Source organism: Rousettus aegyptiacus, unplaced genomic scaffold, assembly GCF_014176215.1.
Source record: "Rousettus aegyptiacus isolate mRouAeg1 unplaced genomic scaffold, mRouAeg1.p scaffold_m13_p_11, whole genome shotgun sequence".
Classification (NCBI taxonomy): domain Eukaryota; kingdom Metazoa; phylum Chordata; class Mammalia; order Chiroptera; family Pteropodidae; genus Rousettus; species Rousettus aegyptiacus.
In genome coordinates this window covers 83,035,384-83,051,746 of record NW_023416286.1, presented here as the reverse complement: position 1 = coordinate 83,051,746, position 16,363 = coordinate 83,035,384, and positions in this window count along the sequence as shown.

The window sequence follows — 16,363 nt, the reverse complement described above, 5'->3', positions numbered from 1 at the left end:
CTTACTCTTATCGTTTTTTTTTTTTTCCTTTAAATTATTGAGTTATTCCTATCCTTCCAATGGTTTTTAACTTAGCTGAGGTTATGTCCTGTTGATGGCAACAAAAGAAATTTTGACACACAAAACTTTCAGGCCGTCAACGCTCAATCATTATTTTACATGTTATATGCTAGACCTTTTGGTTAATTTCTGTGTAGTATTTAAAATAAATAGAGCGTAAATTTTAAGGAACTTAAGAAACAGTGGCGATTTTAATTATCAGTTGTTTAATGGGCATTTAAATCATAGCAGTATAGACAAAATTCAAAAATATTTTGATGAAATTTCTAAACTAGTGTTCTTAATGGCTTATTATAAAAATTTAGGCATATATTCAACTTACATTTGCACTTATTTTAAGAGGAAAACTAAATAAAAGGGGGAAATAAAAAGAACTATAATTCATCATTCAGTATTGCCAAATTAGATCTTCTTGGATATCAGAAGTTCATGGATTATATGACTTTTTTTTTTTCCTAAACTTTTATCAAAGTTTCAGAATCTTAGTTTCCAATACTCTACAAATCATTAATTATTCTAAGTAAAATTAATATCCTCAGTTACTACATGGTTGAAATATGTGGGAAGTCAGATAATTTGTTGAAATAGAAAAGGAAATGTTCAGTTATGTACGGGTAGCTTAAATTGCTATGCTGATCATTCCACAGTCGTCCTCATAACATTCATGATTAAATATTTATCCTTGCTTAAAAGTCTAGAAACTGAATTTTTCAACTCTTTGGATTGTTCAAGCTCTCAAGCCCAAAGTGCGTTGACTCTGACTTAATGCACAAGAGATTGATAAATAAATCAGATTTCCAATATATTAATTTATTTCAGTGATCACATTTTGAGCTAGGGCAGCTCACTTCCTGGTATTTGAATTATATAAGAAAATTAATTATTGATCAAAAGATTGCCTGATGACCACAGAATGAAAAAATAGAGAAGTAGATACCCTCAAGAGATATTTCATCTATTTGAAGATACCTAGTAAATTATTCCTACCTCACACAGCAGAGAACACTATCAAGGGGCCAAATTTCTCATATTTTCCCCCAAATTATTTCTTATTTCTGAACAGTGATGAATCCATACTGCTAAATTTTACTTCTCTGAAATCTGTTTTCATATTCCAGCCATTGCTCTATTGATAATTTCATTCTTTTGATATGGTTTCATCACTGAACATATTGCATCTATTGAATTGTTTACATAAAAAGGACACATGAGATATTTTCCTACTTTTTGTTAATGACTAACTTTCAGAGTTTTCCCTGAACCGTACATTACTAAAAGGAATTTCTTTCTTGCCAAATTAACTATTTTATCTTTCTTCAACCTCCGAGCTTCCATCTCATCTCACACGTGGAAGTTGGTAATCTATAATCTACGTCGTCATTCCTAGAATAAGGCCACTATTATCCTTCTGGAAATACAGACCAGAAATGTGAGACTTTTTTTTTTTTTTAATACATAAGATTTTATTTAAAAATAGAGAATAAACTGATGGTAAGACATTTTTTAAGGCTCGCTCTCTGTCATTGTATGTTATCATTTACGGGGTCATCAGTTCTTTCTGTACCATGCTTCGTGTTCCCTCTTCAGTAGTCTAATTATCACTGCCTTAGTTCAGAAACTTTATGTTTTCCTTTTACCATAATAGGTTAATTAATCATTTACTCATTTTTTCAGTTACTCAACAGATATTGCTTGAACTCCCACCATGTTCCAGACACTGGTCCTGCTCCTGAGAATATAGTAGTAGATTGACCCAAAGGAACCTATCTTCGTAGAGTTACATTCTACTGGGGGAACACAGTGAGCTACAAATAGTGCCCAAATAAATATACCTTGGTGCTATGAATATTAAGGGGAAAAAAAGGTATGATCATGTGTAAGAACACGGTGGGGAAGAAGCACTGTAATGTTTTAGACGGGTAGGCAGGAAAGACCTTTCTGTAGAAGTGAAATTTAAGCAGAGACCTGAATTATATAAAAGCACAGAGAGATGGGGGAACATGTGTGAATGAATAATCTCTAAAAATAAGGGAAAATCTTAGAAAGTTTAAAAAACAGTTTATAAAAAGACAGTGTCCTGAAATGGACTACAAGGAGGAGAAAACATTTGGATATTATGCTATAGCTGTGGGGAATCACTGGATGCTGTGAGCAGTAAAATAACACCCTCTTATTGACAGTTTGGAATAGTGTCTCCCACTGCTGTTCAGAGCATATCATTTTCATAAAAGCAAAAGTGGAAGAGAGATGTTTGAATTTAGGATAACTCTTGGAAGTAGAGTCAGTAGGACTTGCTGATGAAATGGAAAGTAAGATAAAAAATAAAGGACACCGATGTTTTCAGCTTGAGAGACTGTGAATTATATTGCCATTTATAGGTGAGGTGAGGAAGACCGAAGACGTGGTATGAGGAAGAACATGAGTTTACTTCAGAAAAAGTTGTCAGTGCAGATTTTGATTCAATACTGTAAATATAACAAAGATATTCTGACATATCGTCTTCAGTTACTGTGGTCAACTTCAGGGTTTAGGCATAAAATCATAAACCATGAGACCCAGAAGTAATTAAAAATGCTTAAAGCAGCTATGACTTTAACAGTATTGAATCAGAATCTGGAATCAAAATTATAAGGTAGCTAAAAATTTTGGAGTGGATATGTCTCCTGTAATTCTCTAAGCTTCCACTATGAAATGATAGTAGTAAATGCATTGGCAGGAAGAGCATCAGTAACTTGAAAAACGCTTCAGTGATGGTAATGTGTGATACTGCTGTTGAAACAGCCTTTCTGATTTCAAGGAAGGCATTGGGATTCTGGGGTAGCAGAGGCTGAGAATCCGTACTTTACTCCTCAAAACAAGTAGGGTATGGCTCCTTGCAGAGGATATCTAGCAGAGGCTGAAATGGTAATGTAAACATTTTGATTTGCAGGATTCTTTGGTGTGGGCTAACAGATTATGAGAGATTAAGACCAAAATATATATAGCTAGGGTTCTAAGTTTCTCATTTGATCCACAGGATTTGCCAAATGGACTTGTGAGCCTAGCTCCTTATTGAGAAATGAATACCAACTGATCCTCCATGCCATGAGTTGAGCGTAGCTAGCAACACTGCAATTAGAAGTGGTGTATTCCAAAGAGGGTTTCTGATGTTCGGAAGACATAATTAAGTTTTGTAAGCAAATGATTTAAAGTTCCATTGGCCTACTTCTGCAATGCTCACTCCTCCTTCTGCACACAACACAGCATTCTCTATGTCAGAGGACCAAGGAGGGGAAAACTTTAAAATGAATAGCTCTGTATAATATGCTAACACAAATCAGAATTGCTTTGGAGTTGCTGAGCCAGACTCAGAAGTGTTCTTGAAGGCCATTGAAAGAAATTCTCCCAATGGGCAGAATATCAATCAGTGTATCTTGTGGTCACTTTGCATTAAAGAAGAGACAATCTGAGGTTAAATTTACTTTCTTAAATGGAAAGTGACCAACAATATCATCAGCTAGTAAGCTACTTAAATAGGTAAAAGTTGAAGGATTTGTGATAATGAAATTTGGGGAAAATACAGGTTAGAGAACTCAGTACGAGACCAGGGTGTTAAGTATCAGTGCCTCTCTGCTGGCTCACAGGAGGATCTGTACTCCACAGGCTCTGCTGGCTCACGGGAGGATCTGTACTCCACAGGCTTAGCTACAGGCGCATCTTACATGAATGACAGGCTCTCTTCCCAGCCTCCCCAGTTCTTGTTCAATGTGATAGAGGCTGGAATGGTAATATAACATTTTGATCTGAAGGATTCTTTGGTAGTTTGGTGATACTAAATTAATTGGAGTTTTGTGGGTTAAGGACGGGCTTAAAACTTTTCAGTGGGCAAAAGAGACATGCCCTAGTCAGCAGCTTAAATGAGCTGATTAGGAGCTTATATTTTAGTAAGGAACTTAGATATTTCATATATAGTTGCACACAAGTAACAATCAAGACAAGTGTTATATAGAATGCTCAGGTAAATTGTAATTAATTTCTGAAGCATCTCCTCCTCTGTTAACTCATCATTTACTAGTTCTTAACTCTTGTTATATTAACACACATATACTGCACTCCCCACTGCTACCACCAACACAGACATGCACAAGCTCAGTGTCAAGTAACCCTTTCCTCTCGACTCAGCTTATCTTACATTTATGACTCATTTCATTTCGGCATAGTTGCTGGTTTACTTGAGCTAACTGCATAGAGAACAAGGATTATATTTTGTTTAACTTCGAAATCCATGCCCAGTGAATGCCACATAATCAGCACTCAGGATACTATCATCCAATATTCAGTTCGTTCGAGATTCAGTTCAAGCGTTAGTTAATCCAGAAGACTGTAATGATCTCTATGATTCTCTTTGAAGTGTGACATCTGACTCAAAAAATTTTTTGGTTATCTTATCCAACTTTCCATGTTTGGGTTACTTTTATGTCACAATTCACATTTTACTTTTTGTTTTTTTTTTTTTTTTCATTAATTTCAAGTATACAGTACATTGGTTAGACATTTATGTAGTTCATAAAATGATTCCCCCCAATTGCTCCCTCCCTCCCCTGGCCCTCCACCTAGCCATCATATTAATGCTCACTGCATACCCTCTGCCGTGCTCTCCATTCCCGTGACCATCTACCAACTACTAATTTGTACCTATTTAACCCTTCACTCCATTCTCTCAGCCCTCCAATCCCCCTCCCCTCTGTCCATCACCTTTATGTCTCTTTTTTATATATATAAACAACTATGTGCTAGTCTATCAGTTGATCTGTACTTTCACTGGGTCAGGCATAAAAAATTACTACCTTTTAATGAATGTCTGTTATGAGAAACAAAGACCCAAAGTTAATTAAATCCTAAATCTCAGAGTCAGAGAGAGGCTCTACAGAGCCAGTCAATATTCACATCTAAGTCTGCTTGACTTCAAAGCCAAACTCTTTACCACACCACACTGCCTTACGTTTTGAGCTGCAAAATGCCTAAAAAATAAGGTCTAAAAATTACTTAGATTCATTGCTCACTGAGTTTTCACTCTCAGAATGGCTCAGAGTACTCAACGTAATTGAAGGAACAGGGAAACAGAAGGCAAGATTTTCTGTCCTTGGTAGTCTGTGTCCTTGGCCAAATCAAAAACTCTTTGGGTGCTTAAGTTGCTAGGTCATTTCAAGCTAAAACAGACAAACAAATAAACTTGCTAAGAAAGTGAATATCTGTTATATGGAAAATTTATATTTTATAATGTACATGCTTTATATTCTTTTCATTTTTCAGAAACTCATTTTACTTTCAAACTTATAAAAATGAATAATTTAATGTAAAATTCACTTGCTACTGATTTAGATCACAATCTGTTGTCATTTTATTATAGACCACTTATGACACTAAAATATCTTTCATATCAACAATTGAAAAGGGAAATTAAAAAGGAAATTGAATATATTTTAAGAAACTTTGAGCAACAGGTTCTTTTTGAAAGAAAAAAAAATCATTTTTCAAAAAATGTATTTTTCTCTAAAGAGAAGTGCACATCATTTCCAAAGTACCAATTTCCTTGTAAAATAAATTTGAAGGAAGCTGTTTTTACCATGGTGACAAAATCTGGATGTAGATTACTTCATCAGAAGAAGGCAATTTTACATAATCAGTTGCACTTAGAACACTCAAGAGTTTGTTACATTGAATTTTTGATACAAAACTACTTTTGCAGATATTTGGGAATATTTATGTTTTTACTCCAGGCTTCAGGGGTATAAGAACTAACTGAACTGATGAATAATCTTTAGGCAAAGCACATGGCAACTTTCATGACAACAAACAAAGTTGTCATTATTTCCTTTTTTATGACTTTGGGAGCGAAGATTAATTATAGGGCATATAGTGCTTGAGAAAAAAAAAAGAGATACTATAATATTAAAAATGATACAATGCAGATGGAGAGTTTCTTTCCTCATTCTGTGTGGGCTTATTCAATGCTGATTTCTGGTGCAACAACAGGACACAACCAAGCGTAACCTCCAAGTACCTCATACATAGTCACAACAAAGTTCTTGTTAAACACTGCAGAGGCTAATACAAATGGACGCTAGCAAGAAAAGGCACCAGGACTCTCAAGTTCCTCATTCAACTGCAGAAAGCAGGGTATATGTTTTCTATACTTCCCTGAGCTGCTTTTTCTATGTGATATGTTTTCCTGAATTGTTTTCCAGCTTGATAGACCTGAGAAAGAATTTCCTAGATGTGTTTATGCCAGTATCTACTTTTTTTGTATTTCTTTTTCTATATCTAATCAGTGAGAAAATTATATGAGTTCTATCTATCTACCCAAGACTAAAGCTGGCCATCAAATTCATCCTCAAATTTTCATCACCTAGAATTGAATGTGATTACTTTTTATTCATCTTTTCATGAAAGAGGAACCCATTTTGTAGATTTTTGTAGTCTAAACAGCTGTACAGGTAAGTACATAATTTTGAGTAGCCTAAAGGATATCTCATTCTATCAAGTATTGTAATTCCAATATTGTTCTCACACTTAAAAAAGGTGATAGACCTTTGGTTACCACATTTTACTACTTGAAAGGCATTATATGAATTACAATAACAAAAAAGTAAGAATGTACTTTTAGACCTTATACGGAATCATTGTAGTAGTTTTGAGTTTCTTCTCCACCCTTCATTTAAAGTCTGTGCATCCTAAAATTGACATTAAGGTGAGAAAGGTGATCTCTATCAGCATCATTAGAATCAGTCACAAATTGGCTTAGCAGAAAAATAAACCTTGATATAGGAAAAGGTGCTCACCTTCACCAATTATCAGTGGAATGCACATCACACCTGTAAGAATGGCCATTAGAAAATGAAAGATAACGAGTAGTGTTGGCAAAGATGTGGAGGAAAGGGAACCCTAATACACTGGTGACGGGAATGTAAATTGGTACAGTCCCATTATCATACAATACATATTCAGCCTTAAGAAAGAATGAAATCCTGCCATTTGGGGTAATGTAGATGATTCTGGAGAACATTATGTTAAGTGAAATAAGCCAGATTCAGAAAGACCGGTACTGTATGATCTCACTTATATGTGAAATCAAAAAAATGTCAAACTCATAGAAATAGAAAGTTGGTCACCAGAGGCTGAGGGATGAGATAAATGGAGATATATTGGTCAAATGGGAACAAATTTTCAGTTATGCAACATAAATAAGTTCTAGAGATCTAATATATGACGATATGACTATAGTTAATAATTTTGTACTTTATACTTGTGATTTGTTGAGACAATCTTAAGTGTTCTCATCACCTGTACACAAAAATGGTAACAATGTGAGGTAGATATTCTAATTAGCTTGAAATGTGGTACATATTTCACAAGGTAGAGATGTATCAAAACAAGTTGAATATGTTAAACACATTCAATTTTTAATTATCTGCTATACTTAAGTAAATTTGGAAATAAATAAACCTCTATCTCCTCCTCTGGATCCATTGGAAAATTTAGAGCCTAGTGCTAGAGTATATAGTGTCCCATTATTTGCATCTATTTCGTGATCCTATTATCCTAGATTCATGAATCTATTTATGGTACTACTGTCCAGTATCTTGAAACAGAATTTTGTTGTTAATTCCCTCCATCTTTATTCCTCAAAACATTATAGTATTCATCTTTAACTATGCACTCCTTTGGAAAATTCTTCTACTTCACACACAAAAAGTTTAAAAATGGTGAGAGCTACTTAGCAAACTGATCTCTGCTGTTTCTGTTTATTTCAAAGAAAATTTAAAAACTTAGACAAAATGAGTGATAGAATGTCTTTGAGACTCTGAGAAATTTCTGAACATTTCATTTATTTAGTGGTCCTAAAAGGAAATACAGTTTACTTGATATTAAGAATGAATGGGGAAATATGTCCAGAATTATGAAATGAAAACTCATTCCCAGAAAATGTATCTGGAACAATTTTCATATAACTTAAAAAAAGAAAGCCACATAAATACAGCTTGATTTCAGTTTATACTATTCAATCTCATATCTCTATATTTTTAAAGTAATTTTTGGACATTTTTGGAGAAGGCATAAATATTTTCTATCTCAGCAAACAGGCATTAAAACAAGATTTTGGTTTTTTTTTTAATTTTAAAGGGAAAATAGTTGGATGTTTGTGTTCGTGCTGATGTATAATGGTTGTACTCTAACTCAAATTAATGGCTATCCAAGAAAAAAACAAAACCCACCTTTTCCTTAAAAAGCATAGAAAAATAGATATCACAGAAAAATATCTTCTATATCAATAACATTCATCAGATTAAAAAACAAAACAAAACAAAACCAAGAAGAAATCAGCCATTTCTATTGTGCTACTTGAAATTGCATATTTTAACAAAAATCACATAATTATTTTATACAAATATTTTAGTAATAAAGAGGAAGACACCTGGATAGTTTTCATATAATTTCTGCTGAAAAACAATGTATTCATTAAAGAAAATTAAATACTGTATTTCTCATGTTTGTTTGTAATTTGGTATTTCATCCTTAAAAATATTACTTCTTGCTACCATAAGAAGTTTATCTATGTCTACCCCTGTCCCGGTAACCTCCACCAGCCAGTGTCTAAAATATGTAACATCTCAGGGAATACAATACACACTCATACACCGCTGAAAGACTGAAAGTAAGGAGGTATAAAATATAAACCACACAAATATTAACTAATAAAAGAAAATATAGCTTTGCTAATATTATTAAATGACTTGTTATAATTATGCAATAGGGAATGAAAACATGTTGCTAAATCATAATGACAACTGTGTTTTTCACAAAAAAAAGATTAAATTTAATACTACTTAAAATTTCAAACATTGGTGAATTATAGGTATAAAAATCAAAACTTAAAAATTTTAGAAATATTGGAACATGTTTTATAAATTAGCATCTTTGATTTTGTATATATTTCTGAGCCTGTTTAGTAGATGTTAGTAATTCACATGCCAGTGTAATTTCAACAATTATCTAAACCTCTGTCTTCTCTATAAAATGGTTATAATATTAACAAATGGCTAATAAGATAAAACTATATATTATTAGAAATGTTAGGTTTTAAAATTCATTGTGAAATCGAAGCCTTATACAAGTATTAACTATCATTTTTTTTTCAGTGATGATTCTATACATATAAACTCATTGTTTTCTTTGAATTTTTCTTGTCCATTTCCAGAAATAATATGCAGATTTTTAGAGCCTATTAATTCTCTGTGTTTTCTATCTTGAGGACTTCTTTCACCAACTAATTTGTTGACTAAGTGAAAAACCTGAAAGTTATTCTCTTTCTTTTTCAGGTTCATGTTGCTAAGTCATCATGCCTTGGAGATTGTCCTCTTTGAATGTCTCCCTTTAACATTTCCTCTTTCCATCATTAATTCAATGAAGCCATATTAGCTTCTTCACTGTATGTTCCAACACTCCCCTCAGCTTTAGTCCCCTTCGCCACCACAGCTTCTTATTTTCCAAAACACACATTTAATAACCAATGGCTCCTATTTTAGAATACCTCAGTGGCAATGCGTGGTTTTCAAAATAATGATTATAGTCACGTTTATATCCCATATGCTCTTAGACCACTTGAAGTCTACTTTTAGATCTCAATTCTCACCTAAAGCTAAATGGACCCTCCTTTACCTGCGCCTAGGTGGTAAAGTGTTTCAGGCAGAGAGAACTGCAATTGCCAAGGCATGAAGGAGAAATAACTTTGCTGTTCACGGGAAAACAAAGGAGGCCATTATGGCTGGAATAGATTGTGTAAAGCAGAGACCTAAGTGTAATGAAGGGTTTGACTGTATCTATTAAAATATGACTTTCTTGTAAAACAAGGATTACTCATGGCTGGTATATGAGGAGACTGTGGGGGACAAAAGTGGAAGCAGGTAGACCTCTTAGGATGTTGTCACAGTGGTACATGCAAGAGATCATTGTTTTGAACTCAGGTGGAAGACCTGTGATGTGTAAGATTCTGCCTAATTTATATTTGTATATAAATGTCTATATTTCACACTCAAACATAGAATGTTAGTTTTTATAGGTAAATAGAAAATTATGGCTTGACTATGGCTTTCTTTCAGCGATGTGTGGGTACTATTATTTTCTTTTCTGGTTTCCATTGTTACTTTTGAGAAACGTGTTTGTAGACTAATTTATTACTACTTTGTGCATCTTTTAAAATGTTTTTTACTTCTGTTCTGGTAACTTCTTTGTCTGCAATGCATTCAAGCTTTATTTATTTGCAGATTTCTTTTTATTTTGTGTTTCACATATTGTGCCTTATATATTTATGAATTTGTGTCTTCCATCAATTCTGGAAATTTTCAGTCAATATCACCTTTTCTACATTTTCTTTAGTTCTAGATCCAGGAGACTTACTAGAATTATTATATGTTCTTACTTACACCTTCATGTTTTTAACCTTTATACCATATTTTCTTGTAGGATAATTTTCTCAAAACTATTTCCTTTTTACTAATATCCTTTTTGCAGTGTCTAGTCTTCTGTTTAGACCATCTATTAAGTATAATTTTAAAACTTATTACTCATTTATACAACTTTTATTTAGATACTTTTCCAAGTCAGTCTGGCAATTTTCTTTTTTCTTTCTCATATTTCTCCCACATTTTATTTCTTTAAACATTTCGAATAATTGTTTTCTGGGTCTCTTATTTTCAATATCAGAATTATTTGAGAATCTGAATTTATTGTTGATTTTGTTGATTCTAACTCTATATGGCTTACTTACTTTTGTGTTTTATAATATTTTATTGAAAATATTATATTTTGATGAGATTTAATTTTTCAACATTTCGAAAGGTTCAGTGGGAGAAACTTTCCTCCAGAATGAATTTCTATTGGATTCCACTAGTTGCTAAAGGCTACGACTGACCTGGGACCATTTTATTCCTATTCACTCATCCAAGATTTAAGCTGAGTGCTGAAGTCCATATCCTCCACTTTGTAGAAATTGAAACTTTATACTTGAGATGTCAATGCTTAGATGACCATTTGCTTTCAGGCCATTCTCCTTTTGCATTACATACTGTTCATTGTTCATGATTTTAGGTCATTGCACCTTTCTCTGTACCACTCTCAGAGATTTCCTTTAATTTGGGAAAAATAAATAATGAAGGATCTGCTTATATTTTAAAAGAGATTCTAGGCTAACATATGGCCAAAGAATGTGGGAGACTGGAAAGGGTTGTTTTGAACAGGAATCCATTGATTAAGATTATGGTGGTTTCTTACTGGCAGCAAGCAGAGGGTGGTTGCAGTAGCTGAGACAAGTGGGGAAGGAATCTTCGTTCTCCTTGCTGGTTATGTAGCTGTGAGGGGTGGTAGTACGGAAGTGCTCTCTCTCCATGGCTTTCTAAGTCCACTTTGAATAAGAATTCCTTTATTCACTTTCATATTCTTTTAAAACGTTTTTTACTTCTGTTCTGGTAACTTCTTTGTCTGCAATGCATTCGAGCTTTTCCTTACATTAAGCTGAGGTGGTCAATGAAGGCAATGTGGATTTATCTACATATATCTTTAAGGATGAATCATTTGAATAAATAAATAAGAGAAGAAGAAATCAGTCTAATAAAGAAAGCAGCAAAATCAGTCATTCTTTTTCAGTCTTTACCTTATTGGCTCTCACAGCAGCATTTAATACAATTTCCAGGTTCATTCGTTTTAAAACTTTTTTTTTTTAATATAGTTTCTGATAATTAACTTACTACTTAAGTTACTGCTTACTACTTTGGCTTCCCTCCTAACTCACTGCCTACTGCTGCCTCCTCCTTTTTAACAAAACTGTGTAATGTCCACGTGCCTCCCTACTTTAATCTTTGGGCCTCTGATCTTAAATGCAATCTTTTCCTAAGTTAATTAGTAAAGTGCTATGGCTATAAATGCCATATATGTGGATTTTCAAATATCATTTTGAAAATGACTTTGGAGTGCTCCACGGTCCGCTTACACCCTGTCCTCAACCTTTAACACTTCTAGTTATATTAGTGAATGTGAGTGAATGGCACAACTATTGATCCAATATTTCAAGCCAAAGATCCCAGCTTTCTCTCTTTCACTATCCCATCACTTGCTGTCCAAAAGCAATTTCTTTTGACTGTACTGCCAAACCACATCTATAATTTGTTCACTTCCCCTCTGTCATACTAATTCAAGGAACTACAATTTCTCACCTGGAAAATTGCAAAGGAGTTTAACTGCTCTTTTTACTTACATTCATTGCTTGCTACAATCCTCTCTGTCTGTCTGTCTCCCCTCCCAGTCCCCACGTCTCTCTCTCCCTCTTAATTACTGCTAGAGTAATCTTTATAAAAACTTAAGTCGGGTTAGGTCACTCTTCTTCTTAAAACTCTCCAAGATTTTTCTTTACTCTCAGGGTAAAACTAACTTCTTTGCTGTACACTCTAAGGCTCCGCATGAGCCAGACTCTCATTTCTGACTTCGTCCCCTACAGAATTCCTTCTGATCACTTATGCTAAACCACAGTAGATTTCCAGTTACTACATAGAAAGTTAAAATTGGAACTTGATATAAACCTTGAGCTATTCCTTTGCTCTTGAAGCTTTTCTTTCAGATCTTCACGTGACTTCTTTAAATCATTCAGATTTCAACATATCTTCTGAAAGTATATTTCAGGCCACAATAAAAAATAGCTCTTACCATTCATCTCTCACATATAATACTTTATAATATCACCAACTTAATTTCCTCATAGATGTTATCATTATCTGAAATTATCTTACCTCTGTGTTTATTAATGTATTGACTGAACATTCCTACTGGATTATAAATTCTGTGATAGCAGGAACCTTGTTTATGCATAATAATTAAGAATACAAAACAAAAATCTTTATGTCAGTTTTAAGGGATCATGGCACAAAATTGATCTAAGTTGCAATATTGAGGCGGGCCATGGTATAAAGACAGAAAGTAAATTGATTATGGATTTTCTGGGGGAAAAAATGTGGGGAACTTTAGATTTAATATTGCAGACAGTTGAATACATTTTACATTTTGCTTTAAATTGGCAAAAAAAAAAAACCCACAAACATTTGAATAATTTATACAACTTTAGTTCCCATGGCCTTTAGAATCCAGTTATTTGGTATAACACATGACAAGTAAGCCTATTTAAAAGGATATGTAGGGTAATAGGTATTTGCTTATTTATATAAATGGACTATATTTTAATGACATGAGTAAATAGTGAGAGTATAAAAACATTAAAAATATGCCTCTGTGAGGTATCATTTATTATTACTTTTATATTTTTCTATTGAGCAATTCCATTGTATTTTTACCTCAGAAACATTCGAAGTCAAGTAAAGGCAATTTGTCTTTTACTCTAGGGATTTATGATAGATGTTTATAATAAAGCGATTCAACCATAAAATATACTTGCTAAAAGGATGGTTAAATGACTGTTGTATAAGCTCCCTGACTTTTCTTTCAAAGTTATCATAACATTTTCAACTTTACCAACACAATCACTATTAGGGAATTACCTAGAAAGTCTCATTTTAGTGGCTATTTTTAAGAAAGTCACAATTAGTCACTTAACAATCAGGAAGGAGATTCCACACACATGCTCAGAATAGATATTTAAAACAATAATGCCCCCCCCCAAAGAAATGGTAATAGAATTAGTAACAACAAAGTGAAAAGAAAACAAAAAATAAACCAATAACTTACATAATATACTTTCCAATTGAAGAAATGTAAGATTTTTTTGTCCTTATTTTCAGCTATAAACAGAAAAATATATGTATTCGCATATGATAGATAATAGGTAGGTAGGTAGGTAGGTGGCAGGGGGAAGACTGAGACAAATAGACAGACAGACAGGCAGGCATTATTTCTAACTTAACAACCCCATCTAATATTTGTTGAATTAGCTTTTTTCTTTCAAATTTATTATTCATTTTTTAGTATAAAACAGTCATGAAGAACAAATAAAGCATAATCAATATGGCATGATAATAATGAAGTTGTGATGACAAATGAAAATGTAAACTTATAATACAAAAGAATAGAATGTCACAAAAGAATAGAACGTCAGTGTTAAAGGTCACATTTTCATTAGGTCAACTATCTAGTTTTACGAAAACAGTTACAGAGACAAAAAGATACTGATATACTGAGCTTAATAAGCAAGCAGAAGCTGGAATAGAAACCAGGCTATTTATAGAAAAACATAAATAAAGGGATTTTTTATAATGTGATCAAAATTATTCTACAATAAAAATATAGATAGTTAATGTAAGGTGCTTATTTAGTTTTCTTGATTAACAATTGAACACATGTATGCATGTGTCTTTGTATTTATAGGTGTGTATCCTACAGTGTTTTAAACATTCACTAATTATGGTTTACTGCTTTAACCTTTGAATACTGAGACAGATTTATAACAAATAGTAGTTGATTAAACTACAAACCTGAACTTAAATTTTAGTGTGCTTTGAATTCTGTCTTCCTAAATATAGAGAAAATACAGATATAAACTTATGATAATAAGTAATATTTTAAATGGCTTTTAGCAACCTTAATTTTCTGTTCTCAGTAAAATGATCTTTTTTGATCTCATAGAAACCCCCTTACAAAAAGAGAAATATGTACATGTATGTTTGTTTATGAGTGTAGCTAAGTTTTTAGGTTATCAGAAAATCATAAAGGTTATTGCTGTAGGTTATCAGATAACTAGTGACCTAAGGGGAATGATTCTATTGTGTATTACAGAGTTGTGGGTGTAAATTATCCTCATCGTACTTCAAACCAGTAAAGTCTTCTGGTGGTAGATTGAGAGAGTAAGTGATGAGTGCAGGTGGTTTGAATGCAATGAACTGAAAATCCCTTTAAATTGTTCTTTGAAATTCTTTGTTGACTATAATTTACATTTCAACAAGCAGTCCTTAGATAGATGGTATTCCACTTAAAATGGTGTAGTTAAAATAGTTTTTTAATTCCAGAAATGTAATCTAGAGAAGGCAGTAGGGATCTCACTCTGAAATCAAGTGAGCACTTTTGGTCTGGGTCAGCAAGAATCTCTGCCAAATTAATGTGAAAGCTTCACTGATAAAAGGAAACCAAGCCAGGTTTGTCAGGAACATACTTGCTTTCAGGCAAAGTTAGGTTTATTCGCTTCTTGTGCAACAAGGAAGACTAAACACTAGAGGAACAATGTCACATTTCTAAAAAGGTCATTAAGGAAGGTACTTCTTTCTACTAGGTTTAGGCTTATATCGAAAGATTCTAATAAATGTGCAAGCAAGTAGGATCCCCTTCAGATCAAGTGTTGTCATATAAGCAAGGGAATTTCAGAGTCAGTGCATCCGACCTATAAAGTTTATAATTCTTATGAAAGAGAAGATTAAATAATCTTACAATAGCAAGAGGTCAATTTTTAAAATGATTTTATGCATATGCATCAAAAACACTTTAAAAACATGAGGGGAAAACATTTGGTTCCATGCAATGATAGAGATGATCGAATTAATAGGCACTACATTTGTATTCTATAACACTATTGAACATTTTCATTCTCTAAAAAGAAAAAGATTAAAATTATTCAGCTGCCATCTATGTGATTTGTTTAAACTGAATCAATTCAAATATGTAGTACTGACCTTCCCATTTACTAAAGCCCGTAGGCTTTGCTGACATTCTTCCCAACTCATAAAGCATTTTCGTTTGTTCCGCAAACCACTCCCAAAAGCCAAGATGAGATAAGAGGACATAGTTTGTTTTTCTAATAAAATGAATGTTTTTAAAAAAAAAAAAAATCCATAAATACATTTTAACAGAAGCATCTCTATCTCAAACCTGTAGAAATATTTCCTCCAGAAAAGTGACATCTCATCCATTTTCAGTGATGCTCCAACCCTCGCAGAGTTTTGGAGCTATTTTTTTCCTTCTTTGTCTAAACCACTAGAGTTTTAGGTTTCCTCTGACCTGTTTATAAATAACGAAGACTGGGGCCCTGAAGCCTGCTCTCTTTTTCTTTATCAATGCTTGATGGAAAGTGGGGAAAGGAAAGGAGAATGCATGCTGTTAGCTATTATCTTTACAAATGACTTGTTAGCCTTTTATTTGTCTGCTCATGCTTCAAACACTCAAAGGACATTTTCAGAATCTCAGTAGATGAAGCTTCAATCTTGAAATGACTTGACAGGCTGTATCTTCCTTAAGAGATTTTGACATGATATTAAGCCATAGTTACAAGCCAATACTT